The sequence below is a fragment of the Scylla paramamosain genome, chromosome 35 (genome assembly GCF_035594125.1).
Source record: "Scylla paramamosain isolate STU-SP2022 chromosome 35, ASM3559412v1, whole genome shotgun sequence".
NCBI lineage: Eukaryota > Metazoa > Arthropoda > Malacostraca > Decapoda > Portunidae > Scylla > Scylla paramamosain.
The window spans coordinates 2,810,681-2,830,232 of NC_087185.1; the positions used below are offsets into that span (position 1 = coordinate 2,810,681).

At 41.3% G+C, this 19,552-nt stretch overlaps 1 pseudogene; it reads right to left on the reverse strand.

Moving 5' to 3' along the window:
* Window positions 1-191: 191 nt before the first annotated feature.
* On the reverse strand, window positions 192-13,814 carry LOC135090564 (glutathione peroxidase-like; annotated as a pseudogene).
* Between the last annotated feature and the right edge of the window lie 5,738 nt (window positions 13,815-19,552).

Genomic DNA, 19,552 nt, shown 5'->3' on the forward strand with positions numbered 1-19,552 from the left:
GCACAGAGTTGCATGGGAATGACAGTGAGCGTGGCGGCCTGTCGCCGCCACGCTCACTGTGGCACTCAGCCGTACAGCACATGCGAGATTAATTGCACTGAAATTAATCGGACATTGAAAATACTATTATGAGATTTTCTAGACCAGGGACTTGTCTCTCTATAAGTAAGTGAAGGTTAAAGAAAGATGTATTCTTTAGTAGTAACTTAATTTTATTTATAATGGAGTGTGCCGAGAGAGGCGTGTGTCGCGACGCTCGGCCCGGCCTGTGCAGGGCCGCCCGAGTCTGGCTGAATGTGCTGAAGACCAGACCCAGGCCACCCCGCCTTCCAGCGCCGCCCACCGCTGGGTTTCCGGCGACGCCTTCATCACGACAGGCCAGGCCACCATCAGGACGCCGCCTCTCTCGGCAGCAGCAGCAGCAGCAGGGCCTGCAAGGCTAACTAAGACTTCTGCTGCAGCAGGAACATGATGTCGTTGCGGATCTCGTCAGGCTTGGTGCCCGGGTCGTACCGCATGAAGGGCTTGCCGCTCTTGGAGATGAGGAACTTCTCCCAGTTCCAGCGGATGTCGCTGTTCTTCTGTGGGTTGTAGTACAGCTTGTTCGTGTCAGAGAAGCTCTGGCGCGTCGGGGGACAGTACGCCTGTGGGAAGACCAGGAATGTGAGGCGCCCACACCTGCACCTCGATAACCTACCCAACGCACCTATCACGTAGCGCGGGGCCTCTCACCTGTCAGCGCACTCCCTAACGCAGTGCGGACCAACACTCGAGAATGAAGGCGGCCATGAAACTCTCACATCTTCCTCCCTCTTTGCCAGACTGCTTGATTTCCTTCTCTATTTCACCATATTTGTGAACCTTCCTGTCACACCTGCCTGCATCCCTCCAGCCAGCCTTAATGAGGCCCACCTGTCCCTGTCACACCTGGCGACATACCTTTCCCTACCTCCCCCTCAAAATTCCTCCCGTATCAGAGCCCATCTCCCTCCCCTCGTCGCCGCGGCGCCCACACCCACCTTGAGGTAAGTGTACAGCGGGTGCTCATTCTCGCCGTTCACCTCGATCTTCTTGAACATGGTGAAGTTAGGGATGAAGCCATTCCCGGGGCGCACGTAGGTCACGCCGTTAAGCAGCTCCTCTGGGTTCCCCGCTGGCTCTTGCTGCAACAATAATAGTGATAACAATACAGTAACAATGTACTTTATTTCGCATACGGTTCATACATCAAGTACAGTCTTATGTGATCTTGCAAAGAAGTTAAGAATATAAGAAAATAAGAGAATAAGGGAAGCTGCAAGAATCCATCAGGCCTACACGTGACAGACCCTGTACGAAACACACTTACGTATTTCCACCCATCACCCCCATCACAAATTTGATTAATCTTTCAAAGCTCCCTAATCACTCACCAATACACTTCGCATGCGGGTCGTACATTAAACACAGTCACAGTCTGATAGAGAAGTTAATATTCTAAAACATACAGCTTCTGATACATGGCTGCCTGTTGTATTAGTGTGCACAGGAGCGGTGAATGTTGATAGAGAGCTAAATGATCCATATTGATAGTAGATAAGCGGCTGTTGTGTTATTAATAAGCGGAGGATGATAATGATGGAAAGCTGGGGGTTCAAAGTAAAGGGGTTAAAGAAAACAACAAACAGACGAGTCATTGCTAAATTAAAACTGATAAAAAAGCGAGAGAGAAGAAAAAAGACACGTTGAGCAAGCCAGAAAATAATGAGTCATGACTTGGCACAGAAAAAGGGTTAAGTTTCTTCCTCACCAATAATAATAATAATAATAATAATAATAAAAACAAAAAAGGTCGAATAAATGAATACATATCAATAAATCATTACAATAACATGAATGAATGAACAGATGAGAAGACGATAAAACAGTGATAATCAATTGCTTCATACAGCCATAAGAAAGACAAACATGATAAACAGTTATATATATTTCATCATTTCACTAACCTCCGTCTGTAGTAACTTATGACACTGAGAGGAAGACACGGCGTTACATGATGAAATAAAAAAATAAATAAATAAAAAAACGCGCATTTCATAATACAACCATCCTTCCTTCCTTACCTAACACAAGCAATCATCTCTTGTCCTTCAGTGTCCTTCCGTGCGCTCCTCTTCCTCTTTGACGCAGCAAGGAAGCAGAAATCTCATCATTGTATATATATATTTTTCTCATGCGTTTCATCTTCTCCCTGACCTTGGCTCCTCTCTTCCATAACTTATTAGACTCATCTTCACTTTCTTATTCACCTCCATGTTCTCTCTCTCTTTATCCTGTCTATATATTTTTATCCTTTGTATATTTTTCTCATGTCTTTCCTCTTCTCTTTGACCTCCTTGCTTTCTCTCTTCCATAACTTATTAGACTTGTATTCACTATTTTTTTTATTCCTTTCCATGTTCTCTCTCTCTCTCTATCCCTCTTCTATCCCATCTTCGTCCATTTCTGCATTTTCTGTCTCAATCTTTTAAATTTATCTCTTTTTTTTCCTTTATTCCTTTTCATTTTGTTTTCTTTTCTCTTCCAAACTTTCATTTTTGCATCTACTTCTCATCCTGTCTTTCTTTCCTGCTCTTCCAATTTTATTTTCTATATGTCTTTTATTCCATTTTGTTCCGTTGTTCCTCTTTTCTTTTTCATCACTTACCCTTCATCCTTGCATCTCCCGTTATTCCTTTCTCCTCCTTTCCCATCTCCGTCCTTGTCTCTTTTATTCAATTTTGTTACCTTGTTCCTCTTCTGTTCACCTCTTATCCTTCATCCTTGCATCTCCCATTATTCCTTTCTCCTCCTCTTCCAGTGTCATCTCCGTTCTTGTCTATTTTGTATTTTGTTCCCTTGTTCCTCTTCTGTTCACCTCTTATCCTTCATCACTGCATCTCTTGTTATTCCTCTCCTATTTCAGTCTTATCTACCTCCATACCTTCCTTCTTCCTTTCCACCATTATTAGTCTTTGTCTTCCCTTCCCTCCCACCATTATCCCTATTCTTTCCTTACCTGATAATAGGAGCCCCTTGTCCCCCCCCCCCCATCACCCTCTCTTATCCTCCTTTGTCCTGCCTCACCGTTATTACCCCTTCCTACCCCCTTTCCCTTCACCTTCACTCACCTTCCCAAACTGGTTGCAGGGGAAGGCCAGAATCTCAAAATTAGTGAAGGACTCTTGCAGCACATTCATGTCAGTATACTGGTGGGTGTACCCTCAGTAGGTCGCCACGTTGACGATCAGCACCACCTGTCGGCCAAAAATAAACTTAGCACTTGGAAATGAACAGTAGAGACGAAAGAGAGTAAAGAGTAACGAAGAATTTTAATAATACTTAGTACTCGGAAATAAGCGGTAAATATTAAATGAAAGGGACATAATAGGACTAAAAACTAAAAAAAATAAGCAAAAGATATGAATTAAAAGATGTGGCAGGTCTCAACACTCAGGAATAAATAGTAAACATCAAAACAAAGGGTAATAGGAGTAAAAATTCGGAAATAAGCAAAAGAGGTTAAGTAAAAGAGACAGAACAGCACTCAACACTCGGAGACAAGCAGTAAATATTAAAAAAAAAAAAAAAACAGCACTTTAACGCGTAATTAAATATCAGTCTAAGAAAAAAAGGAACAAAACATTACTTAAGACTTAAAAAAATAACATTACAGCAACCAGCACGTGGAAACAAAACGGTAAAGATGAATAAAATAAAGAAAACAAGTAAAACAAAAGAAAAAAGGTCACAGAAACGCAACGGAATCCACCTCAGGTCACAGCATAAGAAAAAACAGTAACCACACTTGGGGAGCCAAAAATGACAGGGTTTTAAAGCAGAAATGCCACTTTTGTAACTCAATCAGCTGGTGAAATTACGGTTCCTGCCACTCGAGGGTAGGAACAGGTCTGGAGAATCTTGGCCAGCGGTAACATTTCGCCCTCAGTTCCTCTGCTTAGTGTTTTTTTCCTCAATCTGTAATTCTGATTCTCTCAAATTCCTCTGAGAACATACCAGTGATCTTTTGTGAGTAGATTAGATTCGAAACATTTATTGATGGCCATGTATAAAAAAAAAAAATAATGGTTAGGAATTATAAACACTAGCCAGTTTTAAGATAATTGGAAACTAAGAAACAAGAGATGAACATGATAATTCGCAAAGAAAGCATCATTCGCCAGTTTCCGTCATCGTATAGTCAGATCATGGGATTTAGTATTTATGAGTATCTAAAATAAAAACTAGCAATCAAGAAACAAGGGATGAATCTGTGAGTTTGCCAAGAAAGTATAATTGGTCAGTTTCCTTCATTACATAAACAAGAGAGCAGACTTAGGAATGAGGAAGAGGAGTACAGAAAGAAAAAAAAATGAGAAAATACGAGAATCAACAATCAACACAAGAGATTAACCTGAGAATTTGCTAAGAAGGCATCACTGGTTTTCATCATTAGACAAAACAAGAGGTCAGACTTAAGAGAGAGGAGTAAAGGAAGAAAAAATAAGAAAATATGAGAATTAACAATCAGGAACCAAGAGACAGACCTGAGAATCCGCTAGGAGCCAATCAGTGGTCACCTTTCGTCATTAGATAGTCAGTAAATGAGGAGAATTAAGAGTGAGGAGGAATAAAGAAAGAAAATATAAGAAAAAATAAGAATTGACAATCAAGAACGAAGAGATGGACATTAAAATCTGCTTAGAACTTATCAGCGGTCACCTTTCGTCACCTGATACTCAGCAAATCAAAAGTACTTGAGATTGAGGAGTATTTGATAAGAGATAGGAACTTATAACCAGGAACTTCAAATAGAGATGAGTATTTAATAAGAGATAGGAATTTATAACCAGGAACTTCAAATAGAGTTCAGGTTCATACTAAGCTCTCAAACAGAGTGGCAGATGAATGGAACAAAGTAATCAGATTGTTAGCACGAAGTCAATAGGGAGCTTTAAAAGATTAGATAGATATATGGATGGTATGATAGGTGGGAATAGATATGTTTTATACAGTAACTGCCACCTAAACGTTTCTTGTATCTTCCTTTACGAAACAATTAACAACACTAGAAGTAATGACTGAAATCTTTAAAGCAAAAGTAAAAGAATAGTGGACTAAAGAATAATAGATTTTCCAATTTCTAATCAGTTTAAAGATTGGCGGTGGCTGTAGAACGAGTAAAGACGATAAGTAATTAAGGAAACTGTACCAAATAACAGTCAAAGGGTTAACCAGGAATGTACCAGTAATTTCTAGATAATCTTTAAATGCATTACATATTATTATATCCATCTATTTACACTTGACTCATTATTACTCATTATTATTACTCATTACCTAGACATTACTACTACTGGAGCTACAGGGACTTGAGAACACCACTGTGGGAATCCGAAGGTTATTTCTGACCGCGACTGTACAAATGGGAAGGGGATAGGAGAGGGAATCCCACACTGGTTAGGGCGTGAGATAATAGGGGCGTCTGGCTTTCCCGGCTGTCTGTCTGCTGGGAGAGTACAGAAGGAAGCAGCTGTCACCTCCGCTCTCTCTCTTTCTCTCTCTCTCTCTCTCTCTGACGCAACTGAATAAATGAATAAATATATGATAGAAGTGGATTTGTACATTTTTTTTTTGTTTATTTATGTAAGTTTTGAATATGTAAGCTTTGTTGTTGTTGTTGTTTCTGTCGTTGTTGTTGTTGTTCTTGTTGTTGTTGTTGTTGTTGTTGTTGTTGTTGTCATCACTATCGTCGCATTGGGTTCATCAGCGCCTCTATTAAAGCCAAGCACGTCCCTTGTGGACTGACTGTGTCCTTCGCTCGGACTCTCGCCCCTGCCCGTATCGTCTTTCCTCACATATGGGCTAAAATTGCATGAGTCCGCCACTACTACTACTACTACTACTACTACTACTACTACTTTTCTCTTCCATTTCTATTACAATAACAACTAATAACATCAACTCCTAAACTATTACTACTACTACTACTACTACTACTGACCTTTGTGGTGTTGTTAAGCCGGAGGTTAGGTAAGCCAAAGCCAAGAGACACCTGTTAAGCTTTATCCTTCACCAAATTTGGCTTCATAGGACCTCCGCTTCAGAGAGAGAGAGAGAGAGAGAGAGAGAGAGAGGAGGATGGTAACTCTCTGTCCTTCTCATGACATTTTCTAAGCGGCCTTGATATTTCATAAACACATCTGGTCTGTCCTTTCCTCATATAGTCACTTAACCACCCAATTAGCTCGTTAATTAACCACTTTTGACTAATTTGTCTTCACTTCATGACCTCAGTGACTCTCCCCGGTAATACTAGGCAACTGTAACTGGTATTTGGTATTTTCCTCCTATTTTTCTCTTCTTCCTTTATTTGTTTGTTCAGTTTTTGTCTTTTTTTAAGTTATCCTATTCATTGTTTTGTTTTATCTTCATTGCTACTTTCTTCTATCTTCTTTCTCCAATTTTTATTTTATTTTTTTTATTCGTGGCTATAACTCTTATCCTATTATTTTTGTTTTGTTTTGTTTTGTTTTCTCCTTATTCCCGTTTCTCGCTTCTCTCTTCTTCCCTTCTTTCGTCTTTCCCACGTCTATGCTGTCTTCTGCCTTCTACCTTCTTTCATTTATTCTTTTCTCCTGTATGCACATTTTCTCTCTTTTCTTTCTGTCTTTATTTTGCCTTTCACTTTCGTTGCAGTTATTTTTCCTCTCCTTTATCTTTATTCTCTCCTTTCCCTTCCTTTCAGCTTCGTTTTATCTTTCATTTGTGTTGCATTTCACTTTTTCCCCTCTCCTGAATCTTCTCTCTCTCTGTTTCTTCTTCCTTCCATCATCCTTTCACCTTTCATGTGTTGCATTTAATTTACTGTTTGAAATTAGGTGCTAAGGCCATTATTAAACCGATGGTCTTCCCTTCCGCATGAATTTACGAGTGGTGGATCATTAACAACATTTTTATACCGCATTTTTTGTGCCCACCTCATCCCTTGTGTAAGTCAGCGAGGGTTACGTAAGGATCCTGGCAGTGTTCGGCTTGAGTGACAAGAAGCCGCAGCACGTTTTCCATTTACACACAAAAAGAAAACATGAGACACATTATAGGTAGGTGAAATGTGAGGAGGGAGACGGATATGAAAAAAACATTAATCTCAAGTATTCCTTCGTCCTGCTTCTGTTACTGGAGATTTTCAAGTTTTCAGTATCTAGTGAACGTGATAATATTAGAGTCAGGTGAAATGCGAGGAAAAAGAAAGAAAAATATTATGCTGGTATTCTCAAACGTTCCTGCGTCTTATCTGAATTACTGAGGAATCTACAGCGGGTTCGTTCAATATTCTACGATTAGTTTCATAGAATCCTGCTTCTTTCCGAAAAAGAGAAAAACATCCTCAAGAACTAGACTACTCATCTGTATAGCCTTTGAAAATAGTGGTGATGAGACGCCAATGTGTTTAAGAATACAAGGCGCATACTACTACTACTACTACTACCACTACTACTACTACTCTCTCTCTCTCTCTCTCTCTCTCTCTCTCTCTCTCTCTCTCTCTCTCTCTCTCTCTCTCTCTCATGCAGGAACCCACAAGCACCAACGGCATCATGAGAACGACCTTGGTGAGATTGAGCGGTAAGGGGAGTGAGTATGAGTGACTGAGAGAGAGAGAGAGAGAGAGAGAGAGAGAGAGAGGATGGGGGGGTATGATGCGGCCCTGGGTGAGGCATGTGAAGCGTGGGAGGATCATTACACAAGAGGATTTAGGGACTTTTAGGGAATCATCTTCAAGGACACACGGTTCCTGCATGCCAGAGTGACGCAGCGCCGAGCCCCCGTGTGCGTACTGTACCTGAGGGCGTCTCGATATTCCCGGAAGTGCGAGTTTTATTGAGGGATTGTATATACGGCTTCCTGCTGTGCTGTGGTGGGTTGCGTGACGATGATCAGAGAGAGGGAGGGGAGAGAGAGAGGGAGAGGAGAGAGAGAGAGGGGGCAGAGAGGGAGAGAACTGAGGGACTGAGGGAGATTGTGACGGGAGGATGAAATGCATGGTTTTGTGTGAGAAGGAAGGAAAGGAATGAAAAAAAAATGTGTAAAGGCAGGAACAGGATGAAAGACAGACAGATAGACAGACCGACAGGCAGGCAGACAAACAGATAGACAGGTCCTAAGTCTCAGGATTTAAAAGTGACAACAGTGACAGCTTAAAACGAGACAGAATGATACGGAACTGAGCAGGAAGGAGACTAGGGCCATTACACCTAAGACACACCTGACGAGAGATGCAAATCACAGTGAATTAAAGAAAATAAAAAAAAAACACCACTACTACTACCACCACCATCACCACCACCACCACCACCACCACCTTACCTTTCCCAGATGTTCCGACAGAGAGATGTTTCTTGTCTCAAACAGATCAGCCTCTGTGAAATCGTAGATGGAGCCTCCGTCAGTCTCATGGTGGTAGCAGGCCCTTGACGGCACCCTGTCCTGGGCCGCCACACCCACCGCGGCCAGAGACACCAGCCCCGCCCACAGCATCCTGGAGGAGACTGTGCAGAAGGTAGAGTGTTAAGTGTTGCTGTGTTGCTGTGTGGTTCTCGTTTCCTATAGCTTGTTCTTTCGTTTTATGTTGTGTTTTTGTTTGTTTGTTTGTTTGTTTGGTTGGTTGGTTTATCTGTTTATCTCTCTCTCTCTCTCTCTCTCTCTCTCTCTCTCTCTCTCTCTCTCTCTCTCTCTCTCTCTCTCTCTCTCTCTCGAGTTTTAAATTACACACACACAAAAAAAAAAAATGGAAACGTAACTCTGCCTGAGGTAAAGTTTATAAAGAAATATTCATCAAAGGCAAGTGACCCGCGGAAACCTGCTTGACGTTCCCTTCCTTAGCTGATAGCACCAATGCCACTCCCAGCCACTCCTAACAGACACCACCCTCCTCCCCCTCTCCTCCCTCCAACGCACAACCCCTCTTCTTCCTACATACCTGCATGACATCCCTCTTCTCTCCACACGCACACACAAAACCCTTTCCCTCCACACACAAACACACGAACTTCCTCACTTTTCCCAAAAACACATACACTCTCTCTCTTCAACGCCTCTCTCCCCTCCTACCCCCCTCACACATACACAACACCTCTCTCCTCCCTCTTCCACCCCCGCAAACACGAAACCACCCCCTCCAGCCCTTCCAACACACACCTACACAAATCCCAACCGACTGCGCAATCAAGTGACCTTCGCAAAGTGACCCAAGAGCCAACACTGAGTCACTGAGGCCCAAACGAGACGCCCACCTTAACTTAGTCACCTGGGAGAAGAAAATAAGGTACAAAGAAGGTATTGACTGATGCTGACCAGGAATAGAAAGTGATAATACGCCTTCACCTCAGAGTTCTTAGGGTATTTCAGGTTATTCACCCCCGTCCAGATATTGAGGTTAAATAATACATGTGGTGACGTGTAAACAGCCAAGGAAAAACATAAGAGAAAGAGAAAGGCGGTGTCTACTGATGTTTATGTTATGTAATCTTTGGTGAATTCCCAGCCGCTTTGCTTGTGACATTGTTGTATTTTTTTAACTTTTTATTCTTATTTTTATTTATTGATTTATTGTATATTTCGTTTCCCACTGCTAATATTACTTGTGTGTTGTCCTTTTTAATCCTTTGTCAACTCTGCCGCTTTGCTTTTAACCCTTCAACTCCGGGTGGCTTTTTGAAATATATCAAATCACCCTATTCCAACTTGAAATCGTACAAAACTAGATACTTTCAGATAGAGAATTTTACTATACACAACACACAGCTCATTGATTTTGAGACAGCATCCGTGAAACTTAGTAAAAACATTTAATCTTAGCCTAAATGAGAGTGCAAGACAACCACTGGATTCAAAGGGTTAAGGGAAAATACTGTTACATTTCTACGTTTTCCTCTCGCATTTTTCTTGATCTTCACCGTTAATATCACTTGTTCTCTTTTTATTCTTTGTTATCCTTTGTCATCTTTCTTAAAATTCCCGCCACACTGCTCCAAAAGGCGCTACTGTTACATGTCTGCGTTTTTCTCCTGGATTTTTTTTTTTTTCGTCTTCCAGCGTAAATGTTACTCTGAAAGGCGCCTTTGTCCTGAACATTATTTCCCAGCAAGATTTCTGTCGTAAAATATGTCGAACGGTCATTTTCTTTGTCCATGAAGCTAAATATTTCGGTGAGCAGAATTACTTGTACTGTTTATGCTTTGTTACTGAAGCCACACTTACTGATTAGAATGACTAGTATCTTATGTCTCGTCATTGCTATATGCTGTTGTCATTCTTGCCTCACACTAGCGAATAGAAAAAATGGTGCTTGTTATTCTTTGATTGCTTGAGACTGACGCCACGCACCCTTAATTAGAACTGGTGCTTGTTATTGTAACTGATAGTTGTGGTGGTGATAGCAATAGATGGTGTGTGGGGTGGCGTGACGTGGGTGTCGGCCTCACCACCACCACCACCATGATAATCACGTCCGGTGCAGCATCTGTCCTCACTCCACGCGGCCTCGATCACTCAGCCTCATCATGTACACTCATTGCACTCACCCACACTTGCCCAACACACTCACCCTGCATCACTCCCTCACCTCGCCCTGCACACCCTCTACCTTCACTGCACTCACCCGCCGCACTCACACTGCCCCACACCCTCAGCTTATCCTCATTCTCCTCACTCACCCTGTATTTCACCCTCCCCCCCACCCTCCCTCACCTCATCGTCAGCACCTCAGCAGTCACCTCCATACATACAAAGCAGTTTATATTTTATTTTCATATCTTATTTTGGTATATTTATAAAGCGTTTCCATGTTTTTTTTTTTTTTTTCATTTACTTCATGTTTATCATAATTTTGTCTCTTTATTTCTTGTATCACTTTTATTCAATTTTTTTTATTAACCTAATGTAATTCTTAACTTTTACATTTTCATCTCAGTATCGTTATTCTATACTAAATGTTCAGCGGTTTTTTTTTTTTTTTCTCGCCAAGTACCACATTCTCAGATAAACTGTGTATAGATAAGACAAAACACAAGATGAAGCAGGGGATCTTTACGTCTCTCCCTCTTCATCCTGCCTTCTCACCACCACAGACCACTTAGCTCAGTACACACGCAGATCCCAAAGCCCAATCATGAGCAAACATTACGGAGCAGAGAGTAAAGAGTAAGGTCAGAACCATCGAACACGTCCACACCTGATTCTAGGCACACGTGACTGATGATGAGCGATTTAACATTCCAACAGTGACAGTCATGCACTCACAGAACACACACTTGCTGGACGCGTGAGGGGTGTAGCAATGCCCTTTGGGGACTCCAGATTCCAGTGAAGGACGCGGAACCTGCAGAAGCACTCAGTAACAGGACCTTAAGTATCCCCACTCGTGTCAGGGTTATGGATCAGATTGTCATGTAAATCTTATCCCTTTCACTCAAGATATAAAGGGAATAATCATCCGTATGGGGTTTTTAATAAGTGCTAAGGTTCTCTACGCGAGTTTCTTCATGGACTTTGTTATTTAATGCGTTTGTGATTTCCTTCCTCTCCTGCACAACTGGTGGTGTTCTGCTGAGTGAGTTTGCCATCCTATTCCTAGTGACAGCAGACAACACCAGCTCTTGCGTTACGCATTAATATAGGTCGCTAGATCACAACAAACAACACTGTCTCTTATATAAATCGGCACTTGCAAATTACGTTACGCACTAAAACGGATAATTTCATACGCTGACTATTCACTAAAGCTTCATTCTTTAAACTTTGTATCTCACGCAATTCAAGCTTAACTCTTTTACTGGCATAAGCAACCATTTACGCCACTAAAGGCAATGAAATCTTGATAAACACCGATAAGAAAGAAAGAAAATTAAAAGAAATAGATATAACAATTTTTAGCAGGTGTAGTGCTTGGAGGTGGATGTAGAGTAAAGAGAAACGTTAGTAACTGGGAAAAAAAAAAAAACATGATAAACAGGAGGGAAAGGGTTGAATTGATGTCCGTGTGTCAACTGTACCGTCTGAAAAAGGGCCTCTCTTCCCCATAGGAGCTTGACGGCACGACTCGTCCCCCTCATAACTCAGTGGTCACTTCAGTACTCCCAGGTAAAGGTTAGAGGTACTTAAAGGTGTTTTTTGTTACCGTTACGACTTGCAAATACCTCACTTAAACATGACTAACCTCCTTATTTTCTCAGATCCGGTTAAGTTGTGCGAAATAGAAAGTATGTTTATAGAGAACTTTTACCCTCGACACACGTATTCAGCCACTAACATGTATAGCCTTAAAAAAAACACCATAATTAAAGTCATTTGAGAGCTATCTTGGCTGCACTAACCTCATCATTTGCGGAAAAAAAAAAAAGCATGTTGTGAAATAAAGCATTTTTGTATAAAACTTTCACCCTTGACACACAATGAGCCACAAACACGCATTGACTAAACAAAAGCACTGTAATCGTATCATCTAACATCTATCATGGCTGCACCTGCTTGCCTACCTGTGCTAATAGACCCCACTGAACCAAACACAGGTGGACAAGTTTGCTGACCCCTGGCTGGTGAAGACAAACTTGCAAAAAAACAACCACAGATACAAATAAACACTTAAAATCACATCTTAAACAACAATCTAAACACATTCAAACCCAAAGACAGGAGAGAGGAAGTGCGCGTTGATAAGTTACTATGAGCACTACCACTATGACAGGTCTGAGCGCGGGGCCAGGTGTGTCTTACCTTTCCGCCGGATGAGCGTTGACTGGAGCTGCTCAGCTGGAAGGAGGCGCTCGCTAACTTGGCGGCATCCTCCACGAACCTCCGCGTCCCGTCCCCTGCATCGCGTCCAAGTATCGAGGCAGTTTAGAAAGGTGGAGAAAAGCTGCCAATCCCGTTTTTTGTCAGGTATTAGTCATCCCTATAGCGATGACGGTGACTTCTTCCCACACTTCCCTACTCTACCCTTCACCTTACACAAGTCCGCGGGGGGAACCTTACGCAAGCAGCACGGGCGGCTTTACGTAAGGGTCCACAGGTGAAAGGGCAATGGTTTCCGCGTTTTGACGTTTGGTAATGGCTAAAAATACCTCGACTGGCACTCCAGAATTCCATAACTGGATTCTGCGTGCTGAATTTCACCTTAGATTAATATAGGACATTTTTTTTTACGTTGTTGGGGGAGAGAGTACGTTGTTCCACTTGCCAAGGTTCAAGAATAACTAAAGAAATCATTATCTGACACTTTAGATTTGATTTTGTGTGTCTGCGTTCCCGATGAATTCATATGGAGCGTCTTTTTACGTTATTGAAGGAGACAGTGCAATATTCCTCTCACTAAGGTTGAAGAATAAAGAACTCCTTCGTCGACACAGTAGAAAGCAGCGATTTGATTCGGAGTGTCTTTGTTTCCCCTAAATTTATATGGAACGTCTTTTTACGTTGCTGAGGGAGGAAATACAATATTCCACTCACTAAGGTTGAAGAACAGATAAAGAAATCCTTATTCGATACTCTTGTAGGCAATGATTTGTTTCCATGCATCTTCGTTACCCCTGAATTTGTGAAGGACGCTTTCCTCTTACGCTGCGGAGAAGGAAAATACACCAATAGAATTTCCAGGGTATACCTTAACACACCTGAGCACTCTTACCTTAGCTTACCTTCGCTTCCGTGTCGGCGAGTGAAGGACGGGGGGACTCTTGGCTCACTCTGTCACAAGAGCGGCAGGACGACGACCGCAGCATGAAAAAGGATTAATTAGACACTTCAGGGTACATTGTAACGGATCGCAGAGTCAAAGGTACACCTGATTCCCCGCTTACTGAGTGATGGATGAAGAATATTAAGTGTATACAATCCCTGATGAAAGCTTGTAATGGACACCCCCATGGAACTCAGAAAGAAATAAGGGAAATTTGAACAGATAAAACTCATAATGGAATCCAACGAAATATAAAGAAGAATGTTGATGTTTAGAGACCATTGGAATAACACACGCATTCCTTATTGAAGAAAATGGAAGACCAACAGACATCCCTTACGGAACATAGGAAGAAATCAGGAACATTTTGAACAGATAAAATTCTTAATGGAGTCCAACAAAATCTAATGAAATGATGAAGAATGCTGATGTTTAGAGACACTTGCAATAACGCGTACACTCCGTAATGAAAAAGTACGAAAGCAGTAAAAATCCAGATGAAACAGGGAGAAACATGAACATTTTTTTTTTACCAAATGAAACTCTTAATGGAATCAAAAGAAATTTAAGGAAGAAATGACGAGAAGCACTGGTGTTTAGAGACACTTGCAATAACGCGTGCACTCCTCACTGAAGTTCAATATCAACAGACACTCCAGATGAAACAAAAGAAGATGAAAAAGCAGTAGAAAACCCAGAAGGAATGCAGCAAAAATACGAAACGGAAATGAGGAGGAAATCTTTTGCTTCTTTAGACAGAATTGCAGCAACGTGTACATTTCCTGTTGAAAACGTGCAATGTGCCTCAACACGCAACACGGGAGAAAGAAGGAGAGAATTTCTAATAACCAAATCTTCAGAAAAAGGGAGAGAGAGAGAGAGAGAGAGAGAGAGAGAGAGAGAGAGAGAGAGAGAGAGAGAGAGAGAGAGAGAGAGAGAGAGAGAGAGAGAGAGAGAGAGAGAGAGACGAAGAAATAATCCAACGAAACATATAAAAAAAAATGTGAGTTTGAGATGAAGAGGGAATTTCTTGCTTCTCAGAGACTATTGTATTGACACACCTGAGCCTGAGGCGAGGACAGGTGACGTGCGGCAATCCAGTGATACCTGTACACCTACGGAGACCTGCCCACTATTGGTACAATGTCCTTTAGGGTGAATATAAAAAAAAGAAAAAACAGCGGAAAAAATATGATTAGTAGGCGAAGACGTGGGAGGAATCACACAAAAGGAAGGAAAACTTATTCTCCAAGACGAAAATTTGACTCTTACCTGAAATTTACCTGGATCTGCGTAGTCATCTTAGGAATCGAATGTTGTGATTTAGATTTTTTTTTCGAATGTGTGTGTGTGTGTGTGTGTGTGTGTGTGTGTGTGTGTGTGTGTGTTTGTGTGTATACGTGTGTTTACGTCTTCCCCTTCAGCGCCTCCTTCACCCACAAGCCACCAGCCAGCAGGAGCCTCGTCTAACCTTGGCTCAAGTAAGTAACGTCAGCCACAACCAGCGTGATACTTGAGCGAGAGAAAAAATTTGTTCTTGCGCCTCACCACTCGAGTCACAGCAGGCGACACTCGTACCTCTAAAAAATGCTTACGTTTTCAGCTCCGAGCAAGAGTGCAGTGGATATTACGCATCATTGTGCATCACAGGAATATTTTTTTACCAGCCTTCGTTTCCAAATACAGGGCGATATTGTGTGATTTAGACCTTTGTATTGTTATTTCTTTGTTTACTTCCGCTGCTTTGTAAAAATTGTTTGCTTGGAGACAGAGGAGATAAAAGAGAGAATAAGTTCGTTTTGTCTTCTTTTGTATTATAGAAATATTCAAGCGAGTTTTATATGAAAATAAATGTTTAAAAGTTGTTGATGACTGAAGTACTAGTTATTAAGTCAATTCAGCACTTCGGAATTCCTGAAATGACACGAGCAGCTTCTTTCTAATCACAGGCTGAATAAATCGACTGATACTTTGTGATTTAGTCGGATGAACCATTTTGGAACGCTGAGATTAACTTTTACAAAGGCAATTTTATTTATTTATTATTTGTAGTTGCAGGACGTTAAGAAATGACTGATATTAAGTGATCCAATAATTCAAGACTCATGCAAATTCCCACCCGATGTCCCTCAAGCAAATGGTGTTCTCGCCTCACACTGATATACGATCTTTTTTGCATCCCTAATTTCCTAACAACCTCTTGATGATTTAATCCATCTTGTCACGTGTTCTTCCTTCTTTCGTGGTTCATCTGTTGGTGCTCCTTGATTAAGACAGTCTCGCTTACTTCATACTTAGTCATATGAATAGTGTCAAAGAACTGGTATTCCCTCTTTACTTCGTCTTGTGTCCTCGGATCCCTGAATCATAACCTACTTGCAGTTCATCAATCTTCTTTTTAACAATTAAATGCCGTATTGCCCAAAAAATTCTGCGTCTTATTTCGACTACTTGTAACAGGCTGTAGTCAGTGCAGTGGAAGTTCCTGGGGGTCTTCAAGGGTTGCTTTCATGATCCGAGTGATAGTTTTACATGGATTCAGCAGCTGGATCACTTTTAACAGGCTGAAGATGAAGTTGTTTGTGTTTTCAAGTGTATTTTCATGATTCAAGTAGTAATTTAACAAGTGTTCTGCACCTTGACTTCTTTGAATACACTACAATGGAAGTTACTCGGTTTTTCAAGACTTTTTCATGCCTGTAGTGACAATTAAACAAAAATTCTACACCCTGTCTATTATTAACGAGACATACGAGTAGTGCATAGAAGTCACTGAAGCTTTCTAGTGATAGTTTAACAAGGATTCTACACCTAGATAATTTTTAAGAGTGTAGATGAAGTTAATTGGGTTTCAAAGATGTTTCCATGACTAACGATAGCTTAGCAAGGATTCTGCATCTTCACTAGCAACAAACACCAATGAGAACCTGACCAATCATCAACATTGGCTTTAAAAAACATTCAAGATGAGGGATCAAATAAAAACAAGACCATGAATAAGAGAGGAACACGCTTATCCTGAGGAGGGAGTCCCTGTCTCGCCCTGGTGATATAACATGATAAGACCGACACACATACACAAACATCCTCCCCGGCACACAGTGGGCGGTGATGTAAGCCTGAGAAATAACATCACGGACAATTACACAGACACACACACAGCAGCGGGGGCGCGTCATGCATTATTGGTAATCATCAACCTTCGTGATTCCAAACAGCCCCATCTTACTCCCACACACACACACACACACACACACACACACACACACACGGTGGCAACAGTGTATACGTGGCAGTATTCATGTACAGTGCGCAATTCACACACACACACACACACACACACACACACACACACACACACGGAGATGACATAAACATATATTTACAAAGTAATACACAGCTACTCCTGCGCATAATAAAAACACTAATATATTTTCATGCATAGCGCGTCTAGGAGTGCAAACAACAACACACACACACACACACACACACACGCACGCACACAGTCCCCTCATATTCATCTAGCGTCTCATGGTCATAATTCCACTCAATAAAATGTAAATATAGCTCATAATGTGGCTGTAAAATCTTGAGTTATAGTGGGGATGATAAGAAGCAGCTCCGTGGCGTCTCGTAATATGGTGCTAAGTGTTTAAATGGTGCTGGGTCGGGGAAAAGTTGCAGGTTTAGTGAATTGTTAGTGTTAAAGAGGTTTGTATCATTCTTATGTGACTTTTCATTAGCAAAAATAAGAAAAAAAAGAATAAATGAATAGTTAAATACATAAAAGTAAAATAAAGTAAGATAATGAAATGAATAATCTTTATGTAGATGAATAAATAAACAAATAAGTAAAAATTATAAAAGATATAATCAAATAAATAAGTAATAAGTAAAGTATTAAAGTCTATAAATCCATCTTTTATTTTCTTACATTCCTCTTAGTTTGTTGTGACAGTGTTTAATCTGTTTCTTTTCTTCTGGTCGCACAGCATTCCTTTCAACACGTTACTTCTCTTCAAGTTTACATTTGTCAGCGGTGTTTACAAAAGACAAACTCCTCACGCTTCTGTCATTTTATTTGTATTTCTTTTTCATTTCTGTATTTTCTGGGAACAACTTATCCTTCATCTGTCATTGTTCTTCAGTTTCAATATTTTTTCTCCCAATTTCCTTTAGTTTATTGTCATTTCCTTTAATTTTCAGTGTTTTTTTTTTTATTCCAAGGACAATTTCCTGCCATTGTTTTCCATTGTCAATATTTTCCCTCCTTGTTCTCTTATTTTGCTTTATTTCCTTTTCATTTTTGCTACTTTTCTCCGAGGACAGTCTTTCCTTTTCTTCCATTGTACCTCAGCACCAATGTTCCTTTTCCTTTACGTTGTTTCCTCGCGACAAACAACACTCGCCTCGCCTTTTCGTCTCGTCTGTCGCTGTGTGAGGAACAAAGGCAGCCCTCTGTGGCAAGCGTCCCTTCCCTTCCGGTGTGTTTGTGTTGTCAAGGCTCAAAATAAAGCTTCAAAAGGAGGCGATGATGCTTACGACCTTCCTCCTCCTCTTGAATAACAAATGAAGGAGGGAGAAAGGAGAGAGAGAAGGGAGAGTGGAGTGAGAGACTGACATATTTTGAAACACTTCTGCGCCGCAACTCCTCTGCATTCAAGACTCTATTTGACGTTACATGTGTTTTTTAATAGTTTTTTTATGGATCTAGTGGGTATGAACAAGATTTCTTTATTATTAACAGGAGAAACTGTCTTGAGAACCCGGCTAAGTCATTCCTGTGGCCTTGGAAAATACTCGTGGTGAGAGAGCAAAGCGTTTGAGGATATGAGGCGCAAGCTGTAAGATTTGGGAGAAGGAGTCAGTATGCGTCACCTTCCGTCCCTGTAATGCCTGATGCTACCCTCAACGAGACCTCTGCCCTTATGAATTGCTGCCCCTTGCGTCACTGGGCATGCAGTGTATCTATCCTTGAGTGCCTTGTGATGTCCTTCGCTTCACGCACTTACCTACCTTATCTCCCCAAGCGTTACCTGACTGGAATAGACTCAGTAATCTGGCTGTTGATTCAGTTAGTAGGAAGGATTAAGAGATGGGGGTGTTTTGTACAGAGACTGCCACGTATAGACCTGTTGGGTTCTTGCAGCTCCCATTGTGTTATGTTCTTATGTCAACGGATTACATACTCGTACACATACACACACACACACATACACCGCAGGAGATACCCGAAAAGATTCTCAGGGATACGATGTCACGGTTGTGTATTCCTGAGTCATGCAGTGATGTCAGTATTAACACTCCTTTCTGGGAAATCTTGCGTGTGTGCTCTGCGTCACTGGACCTCGTTGACTGCTTCGTGAGGTCAGTCGTTAAGAGGCTGAAGTAAGAGCTCTGAAACCCGTCGTCAGTTGCTAAAGTAATTCTAAATATTGCCAGTAGAGAGCAGCACTACATTTGGACCATATTCTCAAACACTTCAGCTTCTTGTCTCCACTACTTCTATCATGCTCCAGTGGAAGTTATTGTGGTATACATGGGTATTTTCATGATTTTATAGTGCTTTAACAATTGGAATAGGAAAACTACCCTTGAGGACCCCACTGATCATCCCTGTGGCCTTTAAAAATTGTCTAATGAGAGAGGAAAGCGTTTCACAAGAGAGCCCTTCAATAGTTTATCACGTATGGAGTTATTTCGCAAGGACTGATGTAGACGTGGACAGGTAAACAATGGTAATGCCAAGGGTACATCACTGCCACATCCAAGGTCTTCTGGGCGCCAAGGAAGACC